Below are 14,683 nucleotides of genomic sequence, written 5' to 3' on the forward strand. Positions count from 1 at the left end.
CAATACCTCTATATCCGAAATAGGTATTCAGAAAACCTGTCCCACGAAACTCTCTCCGGCACAACTGAAGCTCAACGCTGGACCTTCTGGCCTCTGCGTCAGCCTTTTGATGACTTGCGTTATCCCCAAGGCCCTCTGCGTCAACCCTCTAAGGCACTGCACAGCTTCTTGGACCCTCTGTGTCACTTCAACAGCCTCTGCGTGGATGACGTAGTCCCTCTGCCTCTGTGCTATCTCTGCTGGGCTTTGTGTAGCCTAGACTGGCTGCTGCTCTCGCTCTCTCTACTTTTGCGCTGGTCTCCCAGTGCTGTCTCTGCCTCTTTGCCTCGTACTCACTGCCCCTCGCCGCTGATCACTGATTCAACTTTGCTTAGCAACCCCGCTCTAGAAAAATTGAGTCACTTATCACTTTGGTGTGTTCTTCAACTGACCCTCAAGCCTCTTCTTATACTTTTCTCGTTGGTCCTTCAATGACTAAGATTAAATCTCTAATCAACGGCTAAGATTAGATTTGGCTTGATCCATGACTTTTGGAACCTTCTAACCCAGTTTTATATTAACACCCATTAATATTTTATTTTTCCTAAGTTTAGACATAGGAACTCGATTAAAAATATTAATTATTTTAATATCTCCCAAACCGGGTACAATCTTCTCAAACCATTCTGGGTCATGGAGATCTCATGTGCTTTAGCCTCTCCACCAATTTTCATGGCTAGAGCACATCCGATGCTACTCCAAATCAACACTCCCTCTTAGCGAGGACTATGCTCTAGTAATACTCCACACTGAGCATCACACTGATTATCCGGCATCGGTCCCTGTGATGATGCTAAGCCTCTCTGCCCAACATCCTCTACACTGCTGCATCCTGTATTGTTGCCCATGGCCCTGCCACTGCCACTGCTGCATCCGTACGACAACTCCCTCTGCATCCGTGCTGCTGCTGGTCCATCCTCCCAGCACTGCAGCCCCCTCTCGTCATGCTGCATTGTGCTACTACTAGCCACTACTGCACTGCAACTCAGTGATTGAGATGTAAGAACTGATCCACCCAACTTCTGACATCCCTGTCAGGCTAGAAACACTCTCGATGCTGAAGCTCTCTCTTCTGCTAACAAGTTCTCCCTCTATTGACCTGTGCGCTGCCGCAATAACTCCCTGCATCTTGCACCGTCGCACACATCTCTGTTCCATCCTGGACTGGTGCAACACTATCGTGTCTCTCGCATTGTTACAACCTGCTAGCTTCGCGCCGCCCGGGGACTCCTGCATTGTACCACTCTCTGTCGCTTCATCTGCATCCACCTCTACCGCCATCCGCCAATCTTGCTACTCCTCTTCGGGGCTCCCGTAACAAGGTATAATCCAAGAGGTTGGGTACCTCAAGAATCCTGCCCCTCATCGCCTGTAGGCCTCCTGACTACAACTTGATGTCTCCCCACTTCTTCTCAAGTGGCACATGAGCACTCATGGCACAATCATCATTCTCCTCGACTTCTTTCTCTGCCTTCGCTGGCACTGCCTTAGACTCAGAAGCCTCTCCCTTGTTATTCTTCCTCGGATAATGATCACATAGTGACCTAGTTCCCCATAATGGAAGCACTTGACCTTGGAGAGGTCCTTCTTCTTTCTCTTCTCTTGCTTTCTCGTAGATGCCAGAGTGGCATCCTCTTCCTCTTCATTCTTGATCCAGACTCCTTTGCTGCTACTTTCTGTCTTGGTTAGCCGTCTGATCTCCTCTTGGCGAAGAGTCGCCCATAGTTCTTCCCAATCTGGAAGACTCGCCCTGTCCAGTATGCTTTGGACAAATATCTCTCACTCCTCAGAGACTGTGTTAAGTGCGGTCCTTACCATCAACTCCTGATCCAATGTGGCCCCTTTGGAAGTTAGTTCGTCCTGGATCTCTTGCAATCTGCTGAGGAAGTGATCTATCTGCTCCCCCTTCTGCATCTGGTATGACCTTAACTGATTATCCAGGAACATCTTCCTATGCACGAACGTATGCTGGTACAATGTCTTCAAAATGTCCCATATCTCCTTTGTCGTTTGCTTCTCAGCAATATGTTGGACCACATGATTCTTGACCCCATCAAGGATGATGCACTTTGCCTTAGCCATTGCCTCCTCATACATTTCATAAGCTATCGGGTCAATTGGGATAACCATTAGTCTCAAGACGAAGCCCTTGATGCGATGTCTATCTAGAATGGACAAGATCCTGGCCTTTCAGACCACAAAGTTGGACGCTCCGTCCAGCCCATCCTGATCTCTCATCCCATTCACAACCATCTCACTGCTCTTATGTCGACTCCTCTAAGTCTCTTTACTTCCCTCTGGAAGTTCTCGGTTTGACTCCTATCGAGTCTCTCTACTTCTCGTCTGGAAGTTCTCCTCTAGACTCCCTCTGAGTCCCGATTTCCCTCCTGGAAATCCTTCTGCCAACGTCAAGCTGCCCCTCTCCAATCGTCTGTGCAACTGCAACATTGATCCAGATTCCTTGGCTAGAAATCCACCTCGGCAACAACTCCCTCTACCTTGGTCTTGCCTTGTTAGGTATTGTTCTGACCATAGTACTCCACCAGCTTCGCTCCCGCAAACTTCCCACAATTACCCTCGCCCTAGCAATTGAAGGATTGAGCCTCTTAGCTCTGTGCAATCTCGACACCGGCAAAACAACTCCCTCAGCTAACTGCGTCAACCCTCCTGGCCTCTGCATGGCTCTATGTGAGCCTATTTCTGCCCTCCTCAGCCTCTGTACTGGCCTCTCTCAGACCCAGACTGATGACGTAGTCCCTCTGCGTCAACCCTTCCTTTGTCGCTTCTACAAGGATCAACTACTGTCACTCGGGACAACTGTTTCTACTACAAATTCTCTGCTTAGCTGATGCCTTCAGCTCTCCTGTGATCTACAACCACACTCTGTACCATGTTGAATTTTCTAAGTCTATCCATTAGAAAATTAATCTGTATTATGCTGGTCTATTTCTTCTACTAGAAAATTCTAAACAAGTTATTTAAAACATTTAAATACCAAAATAAACACAATACAATCACAACATCTACAGATCATCAACTGAAGGAAAACAAGCACACAAGTGACACCGTTATTTTTGGACAAATGTCTCCGGAAAAACCCAATGTGGGAAAACTGGTGCAACTATTCCGAGGGTTGTATTATTATGCAGTCATTTTGAGTACAACTCGGTGCCTAACCGGCTCACTTGACAGAGAAAAATACATGGCAATAATACCTCTATATTCGAAAACAGGTATTCAGAAAACCTGTCCCACGAAACCCTCTCCGGCACAACTGAAGCTCAGTGCTTGCCCTTCTGGCCTCTATGTCAGCCCCAGGACCCTGTGCGTCAACCCTCTGAGGCACTACACAACTTTTGGGACCCTCTACGTCACTCCAGTAGCCTCTGCGTGGATGACGCAGTCCCTCTGCCTCTGCGTTGTCTCTACTGGGCTTTGTGTAGCCTGGACTGGCTGCTGCTGTCGCTCTCTCTGCTTTTGCGCTAGTCTCCTAGTACTGTCTCTGCCTCTCTGCCTCGTACACACTGCCCCTTGTTGCTGATCACTAATTCAAATTTTCTTAGCAACCCCGCTCTAGCAAAATGAATGATTGATTACTCTGGTGTGTTCTCCAACTAAGCCTCAAGCCTCTTCTTATACTTTTCTCATTGGTCCTTCAACGACTGAGATTAAATATTTAATCAACGACTAAGATTAGATTTGGCTTGATCCATGACTTTTGGACCTTCTAACCTAGTTTTATATTAATACCCATTAATATTTTATTTTTCCTAAGTTTAGACTTAGGAACTCCATTAAAAATATTAATTATTTTAATATCTCCCAAACTGGGGACAATCTGCCCAAACCATTTCTGGGTCTTGAAGATCTCATGTGCTTTAGCCTCTCCACCAATTTTCATGGCTAGAGCACATCCGATGCTACCCCAAATCAACAAGGTGAGGAACCACATGGTTGGCTCAGGTGGCAGAGAAATGACACAATGAGCTAGTTGGTGGTTTCTAGCTGCCAGCTGAGGACCACCTTGGAGAAACTTGACAACGAAACTTTATATCAGGTAACCAAATTCTTGACTTGGTATTGTGATTGAGAGATTGTAGTCTCTTTTCAGGTTGTAGCTTGATAAAGAACATGTTGTAGCTTGTTAAGGTAGGAGCCTCATGTGGGTTGTTGCCTATACAAAAGTTTTGGGAGTTAGAGCTTCCTTTGAGGTAGGAACCTCTTGTAGGTTGAAGCCTACAAAAATCTGATGTAATGAGGAAGTAGGAGGTTGCCTTCACATCAATTTCAACCAAAAATTCGTGGTTTTCTCCCTTATGAGTTTCCACTTATATCTGGTGTGTTCATGTGTTGTTTATTGAATATTGTGTGAATGCTCTTGAATTTTGAATAAGTATATTTGCAATTTTCTCTCTATGGTAACTACAAAAGAAAACCATTAATAATTGAGTATATACATAAATCATGGGTTGCATAAGAAGAAATTTAAGTTGAGAAAAAATTGAAGTTTTAAAATTACCAATTCACCCCCCCGAGTGATTTCCAAATATAAATATCAATTGGTATTAGAGCAAGTTCCTTCAGTAGAAGTCTAACAACTATAAGGAGGTCCTAAGTTAGTAAAATGGCTGGTCAGGAAGGATTCTAAATAAATAAAGCCCCCTTGTTTACTGGTACAAACTATGCCTTCTGGAAAGTGAGAATGAAGACATATTTAATGTCTCTTGGAGTAGAAGTCCAAGCTGCTGTGATGGTAATGTATGAAGAACCAAAGGAACGACTAGTGACAAAGATTCCAAACTGGATTTTATAATGCAAAAGCAATGCACTTCTAAGTGGATTATGTGAGTCTGAATTTATTAAAGTAATGCATTGTTAGACAACTAAACATATCTAGGTTAAATTATAAAATATTCATGAAGGAGATAAAAATGTAAAGATGGCCAAATTAGAAGTATATAGAACAGCAGTTTGAGACTTTAAAAATGAATGAAGATGAAGATATAGCTAACTTATTTTTAAGAGTTGATGAAGTCATAAATGCCATAATGGGTCTAGGAGAAACAATCAAAGAAGTGTACTAGTTCAAAAAATATTGAGGTCATTACCTTCTAAGTTCAATCCTAAGGTTTCAACGATAGAAGAAACAACAAACTTTGTAACTTTGAACATGGATGAACTACTTGGTTCCTTGACATCATATGAGATGAGAATTCCAAAAGGGAAGCTAGTCACTAGAGAGACAACTTTCAAGGCACACAAGTCCATAGAATAAAAGTAATGCTCATGCTTAGGTTTTGATGAAGAAGAAGCAAAATTTGTCAGAAGGTTGAAGAAAGGTACAAGTAAGTACAAAGGAAAACCTTTATTTAAGTGTTTTAATTGTGGAAGAGTTGGGTATTATGCATCCAAATGTCCTTATAAGAAAGAATAAAATCAACATAAAGAGAAAGAAAAAAACAAGTCTAATTAAATGCAGAAAGAGAAAAAGTTTAAAACGAAAACCTTCTATACTTGAGAAGATAATAGTGTATCTGAAAGTTCCAATGAATCCTCTAGTGAAGATGGAACCAATGAATTCATGTTGATGTCTTTGGAAGAAATTGAAAAAGATTGTTGTTGAAATGTGACAATGAATTATGTAATTATGAGTAAATCTTTATTAGTTATTGCCAGTTATTTCTGTAAGTTAGTAATGAGTTTTATACCGAACAACAGTTATGTAACAGAGGAGGCTCTTATAATTTTGGTGAATGCTTGAGAGAATGTAATCATGGAGAATCATTCTTGATCAAATAAAGATCCAATCCCTTGCCCCGTGGATGTTTCCTTGACACATGGTCAAGGTTTTACCACGTAAAATATTGTGTTTACTTGTGTGATTCTTTTCGGTTTTCCATTCAGTTTTAGTTCCATTTCTTTCTTGTTTAAATTAACTGCTTGAACCAACAAGTGGTATCAGAGGAATCTATTGAGTGAGCAGTGAGTTGAGAAATTTGTTGCAACATAACCGTGCTACAAATGCGCTGAAGGGAGATGCTGCGGCCGTCAAATAGCAGTGTAGACAATCATTTTTAAATTTGAATGTTGTCATCGTCAAGTGAAGAAGCCCGCTTGGTTTTTTGAAAGGAGTGGAGCAGTCGCCAGACGTGCAGGGCCCGCTGATCGGTCAACAAAGTCAAGTGCTGCTGGAGGGAAGAGTCTGTCTGACGCAATAGTCTTTTTTTTGAAGGACTCAAAAGTAAAAACCGTAGAGGGGATTTCTGTTGTTCAGGAAGAGGGCTGCCACTGCAGAAGAGAAGGAGCCAACGGTTGCTGAAGTTTGCACTGGAAGAAAACGGAAACGCCTGTCGTGAAGGAGGAACACCTTTGCTGCTGAAAAGAGAAAGCCATTACAACCATATCATTAGTTGTTGGAAAAGATCCGACTGCCATTGTTGGAGAGGGGGTTGGCAGCAAAGTTCTGCAGAGGAACAAGGAAGTGCCATAGAGGAGAAATCGTGCTTGACGACACAAAACAACCACAGAGGATTTATGTTGGAGGACGCATAACTTTTAAAATCTAGGTATTTTTTGAAAAAGAAAAAAAAATCTTTTCCAAATTCATTGTTTTGGGTTTAGAAAACTAGTGAAATTTTCCCAGAAAATGGTTTCACTAAATTAAAGAACAGATGTTTTGTCCAGGAAACTGAAATTAAAAAAAGAGGAATTTGTGAAATTTTTCCATAAAAGGGTTTCATTGAAGAACAAAGGTTTTGTCTAGGAAACTGAAATTAAATTAAACAAAAGGGAATTTTCAGAAAACTGTTGTAGAATTTTCAGTAAATTTGAAGAAAAAAAACACAAATTTGTTTTGGAAAGGAACAAAAATCTGGAAATTTTTTTTTGGAGCAAAAAATATTGAAAACCCTTGTTGGAAGAAGTCAAATCAATATATATATATATATATATATATATATATATATATATATATATATATATAAGAAACCCTAGTTGAAAGACCAAAACCCTAAGAGGAAAGAAATGGCCAAGATGACGAATGCAAAGCTCGAGGTGGAGAAATTCACCGGCAAGAACAACTTTGCTTTATGGAAACTGAAAGTTAGGGATTTGCTGGTGCAACAAAGGTTGCACAAAGCATTGGACAGGGTAAAGAAGAAACCTGTTGGCATGACAAATTTGGACTGGGAGGGCTTGGATCCCCGAGCTCTTGGTACCATCAGGTTATGCCTAGCAGATGAAGTTCTTTTCAATATAGTTGAAGAAACTTCAACAACAGGTTTGTGGGGAAAAATGGAAAGTTTATATATGACCAAATCATTAACCAACATAATTTATCTAAAAAGACAATTGTATAGTCTTAGGATGAAGGAGGGTACAAAAATTGCAAAACATCTAAATGTTTTCAATACACTTATTTTCCAATTGTCGGATATGGATGTTAAAATTCAGGAAGAAGACAAAGCTATCACCTTGCTGTGTTCCCTACCTGAGTCATGGGACCACTTTGCTACCTCTATCAGTTTGAGCACAACTCAGTCCTTAGACTTTGATTCAATTGTGGGAGCTCTGCTAGCTGAAGAAGTAAGGAAGAAGTCCAACGTTGAAACCTCTGCATCAGAAGCCATGGTAGGCAGAGGACGGTCAAAAGAAAGAGGGGAGAAAACAAGGGGCTCTTCCAGGTCAAAATCAAAGGGTAAAAAGTGTAAAGTCAAATGCTGGTACTGCAATAAAGTTGGACACCTAAAGAAACACTGTTGGAAACGGAAAGAGTTTGAAAATCCAAAGAAGGAAGCAAATCAAGTTGATTCAGGTATGATAGACGAAGTTTTATTTGCTGAAGAGTTATGTATGATAGATGAAAATTCACCTGTATGTAATGTCTCTCAGAATTTTGAAAGTTGGCTGTTAGACTCTGGTGCTTCTCATCACATGAGTCCACACAGAAATTGGTTTACTTCATATGAAGCTGTACATGGTAGTTTTGTGTTTATGGGAAATAATGTATCATGTCATACTCTTGGGATGGAAAATATCAAGATTAAAATGTATGATAACACAATTAGTACATTAACTAGTGTTAGACATGTACCTCAATTGAAGAAAAATTTGATTTCTTTGGGACTTTTGGACTCGGATGGTTATAAGTTTACAAGTTAGAATGGAGCACTGAAAGTCTCAAAAGGCGCCCTAGTTGTTATGAAAACAAAAAAGGTCGGAAATATTTATAGACTCAAAGGAAGTACTCGGGTCAATGAAGCAACGATTGTGTTAGAGAAAGAAGAAGGTACTCGCCTATGGCATCAGCAATTGGGTCACGAGTGAGAAAGGTCTTCAGGTACTGATGAACCATAAATTACTTCTTGATTTAAAATCCTTGAAGTTGGATTTCTGTAAACATTGTGTGTATGGAAAACAATTTAAATAGAGGTTTAAAACTGGAAGTCATAATAGTAAAGAAATTTTGGACTATATTCATTCTGATATGTGGGGACCATCTCCTGTTGTATCTTATGGAGGTGCTTTATATTTCTTAATGTTTATTGATGATTTCTCTCGAAAGTTTGGGTCTTTATGTTAAAAAAGAAAACTGATGTATTCAATGTCTTTAAATAATTTAAATAAATGGTAGAAAAAAGAACAGAAAAATCAATTAAATGTTTAAGAACTAACAATGGTGGTGAATTTACTTCTCTAGAATTTGAACAATACAATAAGGATGAAGGAATTGTTAGACATAAAATTGCTATTTATACTCCTTAGAAAAATGGTGTTGCTGAATGTATGAATCTGACTCTTATGGAAAGAGCCAGAAGCATGATCAACAATGCTAACCTACAAAAGGAGTTGTGGGCAGAAGCAGTGTCCACTGCTTGTTATTTAGTTAACAGATCACCTTCAATAGCAATTAATTGTAAATTTCCTGAAGAAGTTTGGTCAGGTCAGTCTTGTGACTATTTACATTTAAGGATATTTGGTTGTGATGCTTATGCTCTTATTCCTAAAAATCAACATTCAAAATTAGATCCAACATCGAAATATTATGTCTTTGTTGGGTATGACTATGCGGTGAAAGGATACAGGTTGTAGGATCCTACTTCAAGGAAGATAATCATTAGTAGAGATGTAACATTTGATGAAACTTCTTTGTTAAGATCAAATGTTGAAAGAATTGAACAGGAAAAGGTATCGCCAAATCAACAAATTTAGTTGGAGGCTAGACCTTTTCTCGAAAGTCGAAAGGAAGGAGAGACTTCTGGAGGAAAATGTGATGAAGATACAAAGGAAACTGTTGAAGTTTCTGAACCAATTTAGCAACCAGTCACTCTAAGAAGGTCTACAAGGGGAAGAAAAACTCCCAAAAGGTATGAAGATTCTGCTTCTTCTTTTGCTTTGATTACTGAAGATGGGGAACCTTTTTGTTATCAGGAAGCAGTAGATGATACAGATAGCGAAAAATGGAAAACGACTATTGAAGAAGAAATGGATTCCCTAGCCAAGAATAATACCCAGGATCTTGTAGAACTTCTTGAAGGGAGAAGTGTTGTTGGATGCAAATGGGTATTCAAATTGAAACGGAAAGTTGATGGAAGTATCGAAAGTTATAAGGCGAGGCTGGTAGCAAAAGGGTATTCTCAGGTTGAAGGTATTGACTTTCATGAGATTTTTTCACTAGTTGTAAAACTTGTTTCTATTCGTACTGTGTTGGCACTAATTGCATTACTTAACCTTGAGTTGGAACAATTAGATGTTAAAACAATTTTTTTACATGGTGATTTGGATGAAGAGATATATATGGAACAACCAGAAGGTTTTGTACAAGGTCGCAGTAGAAGATTAGTTTGCAAGCTCAGGAAATCATTGTATGGCTTGAAGTTTGACTCCTTCATGGTGAGCCAAAATTTTATGAGAAGTGAGTATGATCATTGTGTATACTTCAAGATTTTCAGTGGCATATTCATTATCTTAGTTTTGTATGTTGACAATATGCTTATTACAAGCAAAAGAATGGAAGAGATCAACAAGTTAAAGGCCCAACTCTCTAGGACGTTTGATATGAAGGATCTTGGAGTAGCAAAACATATCTTGGGCATGGAGATACACAGAGACAGGAGAAATGGTAGGCTTTGGTTATCACAACAAAAGTATGTGGAAAGAGTGCTTGAAAATTTCGGTATGAACAATGTGAAACCTGTTAATGTTCCATTAGCTTCCCACTTTAAGCGTTCTTCAGTTTTGAGTCATAGAGCTGATGAAGAAAAAAAGTATATGTCTCGTGTACCATATGCTAATGTTGTAGGCAACTTAATGTATGCGATGGTATCTACAAGACCTAACATTTCACATGCAGTTGGAGTTGTCAACAGGTTCATGGAAAATCCAAGTGAAGAATATTGGCGAGTAGTGAAATGGGTGCTCCAGTGTTTAAGAGGCACAAGTGATCATTGCATCATCTTTAATGGTAGTGAAAGATTAGTCTGCAGATATGTGGATGCTGATTATGCAAGTGATTTGGACAAAAGGAGATCTATTACAAGTTATGTCTTTACTCTTGCAGGTGGAGCAATTAGTTGGATGTCAAAGCTTTAAGAAACAGTTGCATTATCCACAACCGAAGCAAAGTATATAGCTGCTTCAAAGGCCAGTAAAGAAGCAATTGGTTAAAGGGTCTACTTGATGAGATTGGAAGGATGCAAGAGAGAGTGAATGTATTCTGTGACAGTCAAAGTGCTATTCACTTGGTTACAAATCCAACTTATCACAGCAAGACCAAGCACATTGATGTAAGGTATCATTTTCTGAGACATGTGATCGATGGCGGAAAAGTAGCTCTCAAGAAGGTCCATACACGGGAGAATTGTGCAGACATATTCACGAAGCCAGTTACAGTAGAGAAGCTGCGATGGTGTTTAGCTTCTCTTGGCTTGCAAAAGAGATGATGAATGGGCATGGGCAAGGGATTAGGAAAATTGTTGTCAAGGTGGAGTTTGTTGAAATGTGACAACAAATTGTGTAATTATGAGTAAATATTTATTAGTTACTACTAGTTAGTTTTGTAAGTTAGTAACGAGTTTTATACCGAACAACAGTTATGTAACGGAGGAGGCTCTTATAAAATTGGTGAATGCCCGAGAGAATGTAATCATGGAGAATCATTCTTGATCAAATAAAGATCCAATCCCTTGCCCCGTGGATGTTTCCTTGACACATGGTCAAGGTTTTACCACATAAAATATTATGTTTACTTGTGTGATTCTTTTTGGTTTTCCATTCAGTTTTAGTTTCATTTCTTTCTTGTTTAAATTAACTGCTCGAACCAACAATTGTGAGGAATATGAAGAAAAAGAGGAAGGTGAGGTAGATCTTGAGGGGGAGCTAATCAGTGGCCTAGATGAAATAGACAAGCTTAAACAAAAGAATAGAAAGCAGAGAGATCTTATTGAAATATGTAAAAGAAGAATCAAATTCAAAAGAAATTATCAAGTTGAAAGTTGAACTTGAAGAAGCAAAGAAGGTGGAAGACATTTCGATGCAACAAATAAAGGAGAAAATCCAGGAGTGTGAAATATTAAAAGAAGAGGTGGTAAGTTTGAAAAAGAAGCTAGAAAAGGCACAAACTGAATTAAGCATGAATATTCAACATATAAAAGGATCTGAAAAAATGGATGTGATATTAAATGCTTAGAGGTCTTCACTCATAAAGGTTGGGTTAGGCGATGAAGGGGAATCCATTGAATCTAGGGCAGAGGACAAAAAGATAATCACTTTTGTAAAAGTTGTTAGGGGAGACAATGATAGCTCACATCAATCTAAGAACAAAAATTTGAGTAACAATTCAACAACAAATGAACAAATCAAAGAAAAATTGCTGGAAAAGTACAAAAGACAAAAGGAATGGAAAATCAAACAATAAATTATCAGAGACCATACTTCTTTAGGAGACATGATTATCAAATGTCAAGATGGTTATATCCTCAAACGACATCCACTACCAGGTACATATATTTTTTTTATGGGTATTGTTACTGCTGTAAAAATTTTGGACATAAAGCCATAGATTGTAGAGCTTATGTCAGAAGAAATGATCTGGGAAATTATAAGAGAAGTGAGGCTAATAGTGGATTCACAAACATAAAAAAAACATGAATCTAGACAAAAATGCATTTTCTCCTCTCCTTGATATCACTGAATGTTTCTATTGTCACAACTTTGGGCACAAGTCGCATGAATGTTAGCTTAAAGACAATAGATTATCATCTCAGAACAATTATAAAACAAATGGATGCATGAAATAGAGAAATAAGAAGGAAGAAAAGAACGTTGATAAGTGTGACCTAGTTCTATATGCTCAAGATCGAAACAATAAATGGTACGTGGATTGTTGTATCTTTGAAGACAGTTCTAGGCTCGGGAACTATGCCAAAGCATCTAAGTGAGGGATTTAATTTAAATGGATGACCAATGATTCAAACCATTTACACTTGTACAATCCAAAAACTTCTGAGATTTTCAAAGTGTTGATTTTCACTCCTAACAACATATAATCCTTCAATTGATTTTGACAGAGGAAAGAAGAAGATATATGATAATTAAACATTCATCCTGAATACTTAATTTATCAGATATAGTAGATGCATGTAGAGAAATTTCTACAACCAACACATATACATTCAAGAGATGACAGAAGGAAACAATTAAATGATGTAGAGGTACTAATTTAAACAACCTGTTTAATTAGCTATTCTCAGTGATGATGATAACTTTGCAGTGGGCTATCATGGAAGTTAATACTTAAATTAGCCTTACCCTAACTCCTATGTTACCTTGAACATATGATGAAAAACAAAAATGAATATACTAGTTAAACTTGCATGAACACATTTGCTGTTAAAACTGAAGTCAAAATCCTTTGATTATCTTCAAAAAAGTCCAGAAAAGTACAATGATGTTACTTGGCTGTCTCAACGGTTCAACCCTTCTTACTTTGAATTATATATGTATATATAGAGTGTAATTCAAAAATATCTAAATTAATACAATCTTTTACAAAAATAAAGTTTTATCCAAAATTATTTGGATATATCTAATTAATACAATTCAAAATAGGGATTCTAAATCTGATTATGTAGAAACAATGCGTTATCTAAGGATGTTGTTTGCAAATGTTGCCTTAAAATATGCTCTTTCTTCCTGTTTTTGTTGTATTGACACCTGAAAGGCTACATTTTATTCCTTTTTTCTGTGTTGCTACCTGAAATCCTGCTTTTAGTTCACTCAAGAAGTTCGAGGAACTTATCCCATTTTTCATCATCTGGACATGAAAATTTAATTACCCTCCTGTAAGCTTCATCCACTTTGGTGTACTTCTCAAAAGTTGGCTTAGTGATAAACAGATGATGGACCTCATGCAAAATAAATAAATCATTCTCCAAACCTTCTAGAAAAGCTTTACCACTAATGATCCCTTTTACCTTAGCAAACTTTAATTTGTCTGTTGCTATGTCATGTAACTTGTATTGGTAATTTTCTAGTGGAATCAATTGGCCACTAGAATCTCTTAGGGATGGAAGTCCTTTTTGCTGGAGGATAGAAAACTTTCTGTGAAACTTCTTGATTTGAGCTTCTAAGTTTTGGCATTTTTTTTCCAGCTGCAACATTAAATTTATTTTTGTTAATACCTTTCTAACCTCTAGGACTGTGTCTATCCTGTATTCAATTCCCAAGTCTTCAAGTTCATCTTTAGTTTTTGAGTTTAGCACTTTGATGATTCTTGTTGCTTCCCTTGGTTTGTGGTCCAACTCTTCTTTGATTTCTGTTATGGTTGCTTTTGCTTTTTGTACTAGTTGTTCCTGTTCAAAAATTATTTCAATAGATGTCCACAATTTTGAAATGGTTGAATTGATGTCAATCCAGATTTTCTCTTTTGCTTCAGATAATGTTTGTGCACTAGTTGATTCATCTGTGTACTTTTCAAGTTGTTTAGTTAGCTTGAAATTCTTTTGCACCTCTGAGATATATGCATTATCTGCCTTAAGTTTATTTTCTTCCATCCTTTGCAGTGATGCCTTTAATTTCTCTATTTCAACATTTCTTAAGGACAAATCTCCCATAGCCTTTGACAAATTTTCAGTGGCTTCTTCGCTGGTTGATTCTATTTGTACTGCAGAAATTCTTGCACTCATTTGTTGTTCCTTCTCCTTTAAGAGTTTCTCCATATCTGCTTCCATCTTTTAAATCTGAATATTTTTCTCAATAACCATATGCAACATATTTTATTTTTGTTTCTCTAATTGCCCCACTTCCTAAGTTTGAGGATGCTCCGTTGTTGGTAATTTCAACTGCTTAATGCTTGAATATATGCATTTTTGCTCTTAATAATTTCTTCAGCAACATTAACATCATTAGGATCTAATCCTAATTTGATTACCAGATCTTCCAATCCTTTTATCCTTGTATCTTTAGCTAATGAGGACATCTTTTCTAGCTTAAGCTGAGAATGGATATTGTTTAGAGAAGCTTGCAACTTTGAAGCTGCCATGGCAAAACTTGTCAAGGAGGAATAAATCATCTCACTTGCCTGTTTATGTAGATCAATTTGATCTATTGGATGAATCTTCTTTGTATCAAAAGAAAACACAAAAGT

Source organism: Pinus tabuliformis, chromosome 7, assembly GCF_031772625.1.
Source record: "Pinus tabuliformis cultivar Carrire ecotype Pingquan chromosome 7, CPIR1, whole genome shotgun sequence".
Classification (NCBI taxonomy): domain Eukaryota; kingdom Viridiplantae; phylum Streptophyta; class Pinopsida; order Pinales; family Pinaceae; genus Pinus; species Pinus tabuliformis.